Source organism: Mirounga leonina, unplaced genomic scaffold, assembly GCF_011800145.1.
Source record: "Mirounga leonina isolate KUSES-001 unplaced genomic scaffold, KU_Mleo_1.0 Mir_129, whole genome shotgun sequence".
Lineage (NCBI taxonomy): Eukaryota > Metazoa > Chordata > Mammalia > Carnivora > Phocidae > Mirounga > Mirounga leonina.
In genome coordinates, this window is record NW_023270323.1 from 10,059,454 (window position 1) to 10,073,940 (window position 14,487).

A 14,487-nucleotide genomic window follows, 5' to 3' on the forward strand; every position below is an offset into this window, starting at 1 on the left:
TTGCCTGTTTGTTTCCTGTTTTGCTTTTATTTTCCCATGTGAACAGATGAAGCAGACACAAGCAGAAGGACCCATTGGTCCTGCAGATTCCACCTTCCAAAGGAAATCCAAAAGGGCTCTCTGGCTTGTGTGGTGTTGCTTAGCAACCCACCCAAACAAACATGTTTCCCTCTCGATTTTTTCCCAGTCCTTATTTATTCAAGAACATTGTAAAATAAATTTTTACCACTTGACATCTGAAATCATTAGAAAAAGATTTGGTGTTTTGGGCTTTATAAGAACTGCTAACCATACTAAAATTTTTACTTGTTTTTATTTCTCAATTTACTGCACTAATAATGCAAGGCTAGGATTTGTGATATTCTACCTTATGTCTAGAATTTGGTTTGGATGTGTCCCTGCCTCTGTGGGAGTTACCTTGGCACCGTTGTTGGCTGGCATGTGATTCTGATGACCTAACCTCTGTATCTCAGTTTCCTTCTGTGAATAATGTGGCTAAATATCTACCTTACAAATTCCCACAGAATTTTTGCTGAATACATAATGAGGGAATATTAACAAATTCATCAAACACTTACAGAGTGTCCACTAGACATCAGGCTCCATGTTGGATTCCAGCGGGGCAAGAATAAGACATAATTCCTACCTGCAAGGGGATCAGATCTTCTAAGTCATCCCCAAGCCCTCTTCTACACCTCCTAAAGACTTAGAATCTTTCTAGACTCAGGCATCATCTCCTTCTGGAAACTTCCTTAGCCAAGATCTTGGCCCCTAGCTTGAATTTACTTGCCCCTCTACCCTGTCAAATTTTATCACATTTATCTTTTTGTTCAAAAAGACTTATGTATTTATTTGAGAGAGAGAGTGTTTGTGAGTGAGTGGGAGGAGGGGCAGAGGGAGAGAATCTTCAAGCAGACTCCCCACTGAGTGTAGAGCCCTATGAGGAGCTCGATCTCATGATCCATGAGATCATGACCTGAGCCAAAAGCAAGAGTTGGACGCTTAACCAACGGAGCCACCCAGGTGCCCCAACATTTATATTTTCATATTAAAAATATCTGTTAACAGAGTTGTCCTCCTGAGTAGAATGTAAGGCAGAGACCCTGGCTTATTTGGTTTGTTGTTTAGCAGTTCTGTAACCATTCCCCTTTCTTACCAAAACAATAATCAGATTTTCTTGGGGAACCTCCCCCCTTCTGAGTCCCTATGTGCCTCAGCTGTGGCCACCACCACCACTAGTTCCCAAGTGATGAGTGAGGAACGCAGGCGTGGCCGACCAGAGCATCATGAACCCTTGGCTCCTGTGAGTGGTATTTATGAACAGGCATGGGATCTGGTTCTGTTCAATGGAAATCAGGACAGAACTTTTTTCAAGTTGTGGAAAAGAAAAGCTTTTCTTCCTGCTAGATTTGGAGTCAAAGGACGTAAGTCTAGACAAGCTGGCAGCCAAAATGTTGATGCTCAGGGGGTAAAGAGAGCCAACAATATATATATAATGTGAGGACTGGAAGAATACCAAAATTGATCTGGTGGTAATGTTTGGGTGGCCATGCTATTCAAGAACATTGCGAAATACATTTTTATCATTTGACGTCTCCTGGTTTGGTCAATTGCAGATATGATATTTATCATCTATATCTGTATTCAAGTTCAAAAGAATTTTGAACAATGCAGGGCCAAGAACAGAGGGCTTTGGAATACTGCTCTTTACTAACTCAAATTTATTCACTAATTCCATTTGGATGTAGTTGTTCAAAAACTTTGATTCCAACTATATTTTCACTAGCTCAGATTTTCCAAAAGAATATTAGATTTTTTTTCAAATGCCTTCTGATGCTTATAGCATTAAACTTGCAGCATCCCTACATCTACCAGACTTTACAGAATACCTGTTTAATATCCATCGAGCACAATTTTAGATATGATTAGGGTGCAGAAGAAATTGTCCTTGCATGCAAGAAGCTTGTAATTAGCTTGCAAAGACAAGCTATACACAGATAAAGCAATTAACTGATAAGTGCTTTAGGGCACTCATCTGGAAAGGGTTTTCTGTTGTTGGTTTTAAGATTCCGGAGTCTAACTCCTGAGGATTCTGACTTACTATACCTTAGGTGGGTCTTAGGAGATGAAGAAAGACCAGCTTCTGATGATATCATTTGAGCTCCCGAGCCAGCACTAATTGAAGGCAGATCTACCCCTGTACTTCATTAACCCTAACATTTCCTTTCTGGTTAATTTATTTTAGGTTAGGGTTTCTGTCCCTTGCAATTAAAATAGTACTAACAAATTTGAATAGAAGTGAATCTACAGACTGGTAAAAGTTGTGCTAGTTATATGCAATATGATCACAAGATCAGGTCCCGTTGTCTGGGCATATAGAGTGGCTGGTTTGGCCTCCCACTCTGCAAGAGTTAGGAGATTAGAGATTTTAGAGGATGCTGAACCTTACTCTCCTTTTCTCTTTTTTTAAGATTTTATTTATTTATTTGTCGGAGAGAGAGAGAGCACAAGCAGGGGGAGTGGGAGAGGGAGAAGCAGGCTTCCCGCTGAGCAGGGAGCCCGATGCGGGACTCCATCCCAGGACCCTGGGATCATGACCTGAACCAAAGGTAGACGCTTAACCGACTGAGCCACCCAGGCATCCCTGAATCTTACTTTTCTTTTTTTTACATAATTAAATTACAGCTTTGAAATCTTTGCTGTAATCATCCAGAAATCCTTTTGAAAATGGACTCTCTTAGTAATTTTTAATAGCAGTTCTTAATTTTGATAAAGTTCAATTTATGAATTTTTTCTTTTATGAATTGTACATTTGGTGTTATATTTATAAAAATCTTTGCTTCATCCAAGGCCATGAACATTTTCTCCTATATTTTCTTCTAGAAGTTTTATAATTTCAGGTTTTATGTTTAGGCATATAATCCATTTTGAGATAATTTTAACATATGGTGGGAGGTATGAATCAAGTTTTTTTTTCTTACATATGAGTATCCAAGTGTTCTAGTATCATTAGTTGAAAAGACAATCCTTTCTCTCTTGAACCATCTTTGCACTATTTTTGAAAATCAATTGACCATATATGTGTGAGTTTATTTCTGCATGTTGTATTCTTTTTTTCTTTTATTTTTTAACCTTTTACTAATACCATCCTACTTTGGTTACAGTAGCTTCCCTCATACTCTTGCTCACTGACTACATATTTTAAATTCGTAAATTTTAATGGTTTAATTTTATTTAATGACTCTGTCTGGCTATAGTCCTTACTTTGGCCTGACCTCTAAAGGGCTTCTCATCAATTTACTAGAGAGGATTAGTGAGCTATGTTGGGTTTCTGTCTGAATGTTATTTAGAAATTATTTACAAATGTAATTTTTAATATCAACATCAATTTTTTAAATTAAGCAAGCAATTGTTTTTTTGATCTGTCAATTTTTTCAGTAGGCTTTGACTCTTCTGAAAAATAAGGTATTAACAAATACGTATTCTCTACCAACACTTTTAAAAATTAATAACTTTGACATTGTCAAAGTCTATAAACTTTTATTTTCTTCTAAAATAATAAATATTTCATCTTATATTTAGATATATTCAGTACTTATTACCAATACTTTTTTAAAAAATATTTTTATTTATTTATTTGACAGAGAGAGAGACAGCGAGAGAGGGAACACAAGCAGGGGGAGTGGGAGAGGGAGAAGCAGGCTTCCTGCTGAACAGGGAGCCTGACATGGGGCTTGATCCCAGGACCCTGGGACCATGACCTGAGCTGAAGGCAGATGCTTAACGACTGAGCCACCCAGGCGCCCCTTATTACCAATACTTTTAAAACATAGGTTCCCCTCCCCTGAGTTCTCTTGATTCAATACTTTTGGGATAGATTTTTTATTAAGTGTTCTTTTTTTCTTTTTTTTAAAAGAAGGACTCATTAATGCCTCATTACTCCCAGAGTGTACCAAATTGAGAGTGCCTTTCTGTTGCCATAAACATAAAACAAATGGGCTGGGCATAATATTCTTGGCTCAATCTTGTCTTCCTTCTTTTTAAGATTCTGGACACATTCTTCCACCTTCCTCTGTCATTAAATGTTGCCATGGAGAAGGAGAGTTCAGATTAAACCCACTCTTTTCTCTCAGCTGTGGCAGATGACTTGATTTTTCTGCCCAAAATTTACCTGCTTAGTGAATTTTTTATTATCCTGCTCTAGAATACACCATTGTGTTGATTATTATGCATAATTATTTTTCTGGGAGAAATTACACGGGTTTAATCAGCAAATTCAATTTTTCATTTATTTTAGGAAAGTTTTCTTCTTTTGTAATTTTGGAATACTTTAAATTTTGCTTTCTTAATTCAGGAATACCAATTATGCATATGTTGGAGCTACTGTGTTTGATTTCTGTATTATCTTCTTTCTAATTATTTCTCTTTTTATCATTTTCTATTTTTTAAAAGAATTTTTACAAATCCTGCCCTCCATGTTACTGTATCTTTCATTTTTTTTCTTAATGGGTTTGGTGAGAAATAACGGAAATTAGCAACAGACTAAGTTGATGTTAATTATCCCTGGAAACGGAACATAGTGTTTCACAGGATCGGTGTAAAAAATCCATGCACATATTAATTTTTTAAATTATACATGCAAATATGGCCTTTAGAATCAGACTTTTTATTCTACAGGATGCTGCCTATATAAGGAAATGAGATTGGAAGGGTGATAGAAATTAAATATATATAATTTTTAAATTCCTTAACTTAGGCACTCAAATGAATGTTATCTATGAAGCAAGGGTATACACTTACCTAAATGTTGTTATTGATTTGGAATATAGGTATGGAATTCTTTTGGAATAAAAGTTATTTCTCCCACCCTTGAAAAAAAAAAAGATCTTATTGCTTTATTTGAGAGGAGGGAAGGTAGAGCACAAGCAGAGGGTGGGGAGGGGGAGGGGCAAAGGGAGGGAGAAGCAGGTAGCCCAATGCAGGGCTCATCCCAGGACCCCAAGATCATGACCTGAGCCACTGAAGGCAGCGGCTTAAACAACTGAGCCACCCAGGCACCCCTGTATCTTTTATTTTTATAGTTTCGAATGTGGCTTTTATTTCTCTAATTATTTATTTTAAACCCTTAATTCCTCCTGTGAATTTTGTCAGCTCACTTTTTATTTCTCTGTGGTCATATATTTTATTTGGTCTTTTTCTTTTTTTTTTTTTTTAAGATAACATTATTTTTAAAGGATTTCTGTTCCCAGCCCTGATGGAACAACAGGGACAGATATACCCACTTACCCTCAATTAAAAAAAAAAATACAGTCAAATTTTATAAAGAATGGTTTTGAAACATCAGACAATCAGCAGTGATGAACAGTAATCCTTGAAAGAAGATAAACAAACGAGGAGATAAACAAAGGATGACAGTTCTATGGTTTCCCAATAATTCCCTAGAGAGGGCTCCCAGGCTGTAGTGCAGTCCCTCAGGGTTGAGAAGACTAAGTTGAGAATTTGGGGAGGCCAGGGTGGTCAAGGAGACCAAGGTGCAAGGGAGGCCAATGTGCAGACAGAGTACCAGAGAGGAGAGAACTGCAGAAAGAGCTCCAGAGATCTCCAGAGTTGCCCTTGAGTCTTCAGAGTGTGCCTGTGAGGAATCTGCCTGAGGACAGAACTGCCTGCTGGAAAATCTGCGGGGAAAGAACTACCCGAAAGGAGCAAGTGGGGAAATTTCTGATGCTCTCACAGAGCAGGAAAACGTTCTAGTTCTCAACATTCAAAGTGGGGAAACTTTGTAATATATGGGGTGTTGAGTAGAAGACTCAGGAAGATAATGCTTCAGTTGTGGGGCCAAATTAGCCTAGAATAAAAGCTGGTCCGTTCTGTATAACTCCTAGGCAGATTAGCCAGTTGAATATGCCATCTATTTCCTAATTGAATACAAGTGACCCTAAGTGGTATGCTACCATTTTTCACCACTGTTGTGTTTTTTTCCCCCATATTTAAAGACTTTATTTTTTAAGAGCAGTTTTAGGTTCACACAAAATTGAGGGAAAGGTACAGAGGTTTTCCATGTGCCTTCTGCCCCCTTGCATGCATAGCTTTTCCCATTATCAACATTTCCCACCAGCGTGGGGGTGGGGGTACATTTGTTATATTTGATGAACCCACATGGACACAACGTAATCACTCAAAGTCTACAGTTTACATTAGAGTTCACTCTTGGTGTTGCCCCTATGTGGGTTTGGACAAATGTGGACTGACATATACCCGTTATTATAGTAACACTGGCCTTGTAAAATGAGTTTGGAAGTGTTCCTTTCTCTTCAATATTTTGGAAGAGTTTGAGAAAGATTGGCATTAATTTTTCTTTAAGTGTTTGGTAGAACTTGCCATAGAGTCATCTGTGCCTGGCTTGTTTGTTTGTTTGTTTGTTTTTGTTTTTTTGGGGGGGGGGATTTTTGATTACTGATTCAATGTCCTTACTTGTCATTGAACTGTTCACATTTTCTATTTCTTCACAAGTCAGCCTTGGTAGGTTGCATGTTTCTAAGAATTTATCCATTTCTTCTAGTTTATCCAATTCATTGGCATATAATTGTTGATAATAGTCTCTTATGATCTTTTACATTTATGTAGTTGTGATGTCCCCCTTCATTTATAATTTTGAGTCTTCTCTCTTCTCTCTCTGTGTCAGTCTAATGAAAGGTTTGTTGATTTTATCTTTTCAAAGAACCAATACAGTTTTGTTACCTTTTCTAGTGTCCACCTACTCATTATTTCATTTATTTCTGCTTTAATCTTTGTTATTGCTTTTATTCTGCTAACTTTGGCTTAGTTTTTTTCTAGTTCTTTGAGGTGTAAAGTTAGGTTGTTTATCTGAGAGCTTTCTTTTTTCTTAATCCAAGCATTTATTGTTATCAACTTCCTACTTAGAATTGCTTTCATTGGATCCTATAAGTTTGGCATGTTGTTATTCCTTTTCAAGATTCTTTCTGATTTCTCATTTAATTTCCTCTTTGACTCCTAAGTTGTGAGGAGTGTGTTGTTTAATTTCCATATATTTGTAAATATTCCAACTTTCCTTCTGCTACTGATTTCTAGTTTTATACCATTATGATTAGAAACATTTGATATGATTTCAGTCTTCCTAAATTTGTTAAGACTTGTATTGTGGCCCAACACACATCCCTCTATCGAATGTGCTTGAAAAGAAGGCATATTCTGCTGCTGTTGAAAGTAATGTTCTATAAATGTCTGTTAGGTTCATTTGCTCTATGATGTTATATAAGCCCACCGTTTTCCTTATTGATTTTCTGTCTGATGATGTATCCATTGTTGAACGTGGAGTGTGAAGTCCTCTACTATTGTTTTATGCTGTTTATTTGTCCTTTCATTTCCATTCATATTTATCTTATATGTTTAGGTGCTCTAATGATGAGTGAATATTTACAATTGTTATATCTTTCTGATGAATTGATAAAGATTTTGGATAAATCACTTCCTTATCCAAACTTCCTTTGGATAAATACCTAGAAGTGGAATTGCTGGGTCATATAGTAGCTCTGTTTTTAATTTTTTGAGGAGCCTCCATACTGGTTTCCCTAGTCACTGCACCAATTTACATTTTTACCAGTACTGCACAAGAGTTCCCTTTTCTCCATATTCTTGCCAATACTCGGTATCTCTTGTCTTTTTGATAATAGCCATTCTAACAGGTATGAGGTAATATCTCCTTGTAGTTTTGATTAGAATCCCCTTGATAATTAGTGATGTTGAGCACCTTTTCATGTACCAGTTGACCATGTGTATGTCTTCTTTGGAAGAATGTCTGTTTATTCTCCTGTCCATTTTTTAATTGTATGGTTTGGGGGTTCTTGCTATTGCATGGCGTGAATCCCCAAGTATTTAGGTCTTTTTTTGTGTGTTTTTTTAATCAGCATTTTGTAACTTTTATCATACAGATCTTATACATATTTTCTTAGATTTATACCTAAACATTTCATTTTTTAAGCAAGTATAAATGACATCATTTTAATTCTGGTTTTAACTTGTTCATTGTCAGTATATAAGAATTCAATCGATTTTTGTATGTTGATCTTGAATCCTACAATGTTATTGGACTCATTGTTTAGTTCTAGGAATGTTTTGTAGGTTTCTTGAAATTCTCTACATAGAATATCATGATGTCTGAAAATAGTTTTATTTTTTCTTTTCAAATTTGTGTGCTCTTTTTAAATTAAATTTAATTTAGTTTATTTTTTCCTTATTGTAATGACTAGAACTTCCAGTGCTATGTTGGATAAAAGTGATGAGAAGGGACATGGGGTTTGTTTTGCTCTTGTTTGTCTAGTTTCTTGAGGTAGATTAGATCATTGATTTGACACCTCCAAAGGGGCTCTGGAGGCACTGCCAAGTAGAGTCAGCCTGTGTTTTGGCCCATCTCCAAATGCTTTGAGGCTGGAGGGTAGGTGCTATAGACCAACAGTTTGTGTGCCCCCCATCCTGCCCAAATTCATATGTTGAAATCCTAACCCCAGTGTGATGGTATTAAGAAGTAGGGCTTTTGGAACATGGTTAGATCAATAGGGCACAGCCCAGAATGACTTTATAAAAGAGGCTCCAGAGGGATCACCAGTCCCTTTCACCACATGAGGATACAGCAAAAAGATGGCTGCCCATGAACCAGAAAGTGAGCTCTTACCAGACACCAAATCTTCTGGAGCCATGATCTTGGATTTCCCAGACTTCAAAACTGTGAGAAATAAATTTCTGTTGTTTATAAACCATCCCATTTGTGGTATTTTTGTTATAGCAGCCCGAACAGACTAAGACAATGGGGGCCTTCTTTAGAAGAACGTGTCAGGTCAGCACTTAATCCCCTTCCTCTCCACTGTTAGTGTCTGGAATGAGGAAGAAGGTGATGTGGGGGGGAAAGTCAGGTATTTGAGCTTTACTAGGGGTAGGTCTCCTCTCACCCTTTCGCACCTTCAAGAAATTGGATATATTATTTTCATGCAAAACTTTCATGCAAAACTTACTTTTACTGAATAATTTCTAAATAATAACTTCAAAGTATCACCTTGATATATTGTAAACAATGTTGGTAATACTTAGGGCACACTTAGGACCCTTCTTTTGGATTTTTCCCTTAGGTCTGCCCCTCATTCTTTTGGTGGTTCCTCAGAGGGAACTGATCTTTTGTTTTTTCGGTTGCCAATCTATGCTTTCAATTTGACTAGATGAGTATGTTCAGCCACATAGGTCTCGCAGATTTATTTGTTTGCGTCTTGGGGGTGGGGGCATCTATTATTGGAGATTGGGACCTATATGCAATATGTAGCTGCACTTTGGATTAAAATAGCCACATTAGATTAGTCAGACATGAGTCTTTATGGTATTTGGAATAAAAGAGGTTAAGTCAAAGAGACTGCATAGGAACAATACTGCAGTTGAGCATGTAACATGCTAGTGTGTGCTTTGGGTCTGCGTGTTGTAAGTTGGAGAACATAATTCATAATGCTTCAATATGGGAATTCACTAAATTGAGGAAGCATAAAAACCCGCCTCATGAAATTGTGCAGTAGAAGATAGTTTTTTCTTCGCTCTCCACAAATAGGGTTTTTAAGTCCTTTTCTGAATGCTCAGTGCAAATCAAGAACAGAACTGCTTGTTTTAGTTGTTTGCCTCTGCCCTGCTGCACAGGCAACACTGACTCGCTGGGAAGTTTTGTTGTTACCGTTATAATTGCAGTCAAACAATCTTGGAGCTACTGTTATAAGAAGCCCGAAATATTGCCTGCGGGAGAGAGGAAGAGACGGTGCCGAGGACCAGTAAAAAAGGACTCCAAATCATGGTTAGGTTATACTAGTGACATGGAAAAAGGACGAAAAGATTGTCAGATTGCATCTGAAGTGAGCGTCTAAGGTCATTAGGGATACATAGGTGATGGAACATAGTTTAAACACAGCTTTTTTTAAGTTGTAAAAATGTATTAATTCCTTTTCCTTGATTTTATATAAGAAGTAAACCATGAAGGAATTGCTCTGAGACTTTTATATCAATGGATGAGACATTATTTTAAGGACGTAATTCATCATACATTTTTGTATTCTGCAGGCTCTTTCCTCCTACCCCCAATTTTGGGAACATTTCCACACCTTGAGAAAAGTTGAAAGAATAATACATGTTGCCACATTGGTTTCTTTCTCCTCGTGGACCCGTGTGTGTTTTCTGAATCATCAGAAAGCAAATTATAAAAACCATGGCACATCACTTCTAAATATTTCAATATACATTTCGGAAGAATAAGGGCATTCATTTCATAAGTATGATGCCGTGGTCACACCTAAGAAAATTAACAGTAATTCTGCAATATCATCTAACACACTGTGTATGTTCCAATTACCATAATTGTCCCTAAAATGTGTTTTATAGTCTTCTTTTTCTTTTTCTTTTTTTTTTTAAAGATTTTATTTATTTATTTGAGAGAGAGAATGAGAGAGAGGGCATGAGAGAGGGGAGGGTCAGAGGGAGAAGCAGAGTCCCTGCCGAGCAGGGAGCCCGATGCGGGACTCGATCCCGGGACTCCAGGATCATGACCTGAGCCGAAGGCAGTTGCTTAACCAACTGAGCCACCCAAGCGCCCTATAGTCTTCTTTTTCAATCCAGGTGCCAGTCAAAGTTCATGTTTTGCCCTTGGTTACGCCTCTTTAGGCTTTTAATCTAGAATAGTATAACACCCTTTTTTCCTAGGGTTTAAAGATATAGAAAATAAAAATACAGGATGCTCAGTTAATTGGAGTGTCAGATAAACAATGGTTCATCCTTTGGTATAATATATACTGTGCTTACACTAAAAGATGATTTTGTTGTTCATTTGACGTTCAAATATAACAGTGTCCTGTATTTCATCTGGAAACTTTACTTTTTGGAAAGTTCAAGTCAGTCGTGTCATTGAGTAACTCAACGTCTGGGTTTGCTTGTTTTCCTATTTTTTGATTCTGTTAAACATCTTTTCACAAAAATGTTTCATAGGGGATGTTGCGTGCTTCTTATTGTGTGACATTAGGAAGCAAACGTCTAGTTGTCCCATTTGCGAAGCTAAGTTTGATTCCTGGATGAAGATGTTGACCACCAAAACTCTCTAGTTAGAGGTATCTTCTTCTTTTGGAATTAGTAATTTATGGGGTGATCTTCTAGGACGAGGTGAATATCCTGTTGCCAATAACCTTTTGTACAATTATTTTAACACTAATCAGTGATCATTTCCTGAGTCAATACTACACTGTGGTTGCAAACTGATTTTCTCATTTTATCATTCCTTCTACATTTACTATTAGCAGGCGTTCATCTGTAAAGAAGACCTTTCCTTCTTTTATGCTTTCTCTTACAGTATCGCTATGTACCAATGAAACAAAAAAAATTTCAATTCGTTATAATTCATCACATATATTATATAAATATATATATATTTGTTATAATTCATTATTGCCATTATTCTTTTTATTCTCAAATCACTCCAGTTTTGGCGAATGGCAATCCCCTTCAATTTTGGTCTTCAGTCCCTTGGTTATGACCCCATTTTGTGCTTGAGGGCTTCCTTGCATTCTATCTTTAAAGAGATTTCCCAGGCTCATTTTTTACTCGTTTTGCCCCAGGAGCGGGAATCAGCTTTTTTCCCCCCCAAGAGCCTGGGGCAGCTCTCCGTTTACTGCCGTCCGGCTTTGCAGGACTGGAATTGGACCCCGTACCCACGGCCGACTGGCACGATGGCAAGCTTTGCCAGCAGGGGGCACTGGAGGGACGCTGCAGGAAACGGGCTCTCTTGCTGGCTTGTGTCCTGTCTTTCTGCTTCTCGGACGGAGCCGGGGCGAGCACCGTGCAAGGACACCCGGGGTCCCGCACTCTCCGGTGAGCTCTCCCGGCGCCTTGGCCTGCAGGGTTTTGCTCTGCAGTCGTGGTCCATGGTTTCCTGCTTGCCAGCCTCGGCCTCCGGGTGCTCCGGCGGGAAGTGTGCCGGCTTCAGCCCCCGCCAGCTCCCAGCTCCGGATCGGCTGTGGCCCACGAAAACGCAGCAAACTTCTCCGCCATCCCCTGGGCTGCAACTCCATTCTCTCTCATGAATCCTGAACCTTAGTTTTGGGGATTAACTGCATTAACTTGGTGTGTTCTTGGCTTTGAGCCCAGTGGGGAGCTGCTTGCCAGGAGGAAATGGGATGCTATGGCGGGCAGGGACAACACCATTAATAAAGCTATGGCCTGCAGTTGATGGTGATGAAGTGGCAAATGCAGCAAGTACAAAAATACCAAAAAGACCCGGGCCTTATAAACAGCAGACATTTACTTCTCACAGTTCTGGAGGCTGGGAAATCCAAGATCAAGGCATCCGTAGAGTTGGTGAGGGCCTGCTTCCCGGTTCGTAGACAGCCATTTTCTTATTGGGTCCTCCCCTGGTGGAAGGGGCCAGGGAGCTCTCGGGGTCTCTTTTCTAAGGACCCTGATCCCATTCATGAGCACCCCACTCTCATGACCTAGTCGCCTCCCACAGGCCCCGACTCTAATACCCTTGTGTTGAGGATTAGGTTTCAACGTTCGGATTTTGGAGGGACACGAACATTTAGTGTATAGCAGGTGGTATGAGATTGAGTCTTCTCATAGTTAGAAAAGGTTTCCCCACACCCAAGTTAAAAAGTAACTCCCTCACGTATTTGTCTCATGTTTTTAGAGTTTCCTTTAAAATTGACATCTCTGGTCTATTTGAAGATTATTCTGATGTATAGTGTGAGATATGGATCCAGTTTTACCTTTTTCCAAATGAATAGCCAGTCACTCAACACCATTTATTTAAAAGTCCATCTTTCCCCAGGTGATCTTAGATGCCCTCTAGTAATTTCCATCTGTACTTGGGTCTATTTTTGGATTTCCTATTCCCTTCCCACTCTATCTGTTTGCCAGTACCACAGTGTTTTTATTAGAGAGGCTTTATAATCTTATTTAACACTTGTTAGGGCTAGCCCTCTCTTATTTTTATTTTTCAGGATTTTCCTTCCATTATTGTATGTTTATTTTTCCATATGAACTTTAGAATTAGCTTGCATAACTCTAGGAAAAAGTTTACCTTTATTTTAATTGGAATCACATTTATACATAACTTGGGGGAGGAGTGTCGTCTTTATGGTGTTGAGTTGTCCTGTATGAGAACAAATGATGTCTTTTGATTTCTTCAAGCCTTTTTTAGCTTACAGAAGTGTTTTCCACTTACTGAAGTTTTTCTAATATAGTTTTGGCACATTTCCTTAAGTATTTTATCCTTTTTTGGTTTCTATATTAAATGACATTGTATCTTTTAAATGGTTACTGCTTGCAGTTTTGTATATATGTTTCAGGTGAATTTTATATTATGGTGCTTTACAGAAATTATTATCTTTAGTACTGATTCTTTGTTTTGTAGGTGTAGTATTACATGATCTACATAGAGATATAATTTAATTCTTTCTCAAGTCTTATGCACCCAAATGCTTATGATTATTAGCTTTTATCTCCAATACTTTGCTATATAGTAGCACGGCAGAGGACATAACTGCTTTATCCTAATGAGAGTTGTTTCTCCATTAAGTAGGATGCTGGTTTTTGAGTTGAGGTATAAAATATTTCATCATGTTAAGAAAATATATCTTAATTTTTATTTTATTTTCCTGAAATTAAGAATGAGTGTTGAAATTTGTCAAAGGCTATGCTACATTTTACTATGTGTTCACAATTACTTCTTTTTTCCCTTCTATCATGATTTATTGTTGGGAGAGAATACTTTACCTGTACACTGATTTTGGGTTTGAGCTTGTGACTTGCTTTAAACAATGGAATTTGATCAACAGTAGTAACGTGACAAGTTCAGAGTCCGAAGCATCATATGTTTCTGCTCACCCCACTTGTGTTTCTGCCTCTACCATCAGAAAGACATACCCTGGGTAGTTGCTGATCCCAAATGGAGAAGCATATGGAGTAGACCTGAATCCATCCTGCAGCCTGAAGCATAAGCAGCCCTGCCAACCCACAGACTGGTGAGTGAGAACAAGGAAAATATTTGACGTTGTGAGCCAGTGAGATAGCGGGGGTGTTTGTTACTCACTATTTTCACCCTAGTAATAGCTCACTAACACAAAGTCCTTTGTGTCATCTATACATCTAATCTTATAACATCTTTCTCCTTAGATCTAACTACATGATGAACCATAGGAATGAATTTACTAATATTGAAGCTTCATTGTCCAGGAATAAACCCCTCTTGATTATGATGCACTCTTTAAACATGTTTTTAGATTCTGTTTGCTGACATTTTATTTAGGATTGTTCCATTGCTAGTCATGAGTGAGACTGCTTTATAGTTTTGTGTGTGTGTGTGTGGTGTGTGTGTGTGTGTGTGTGTGTAATCTTACCAGGTTTGAGTGTCAGAATTATAGTTGTTTCACAGAGATCATTTGAGAGTTTTCCTTCTGTGCT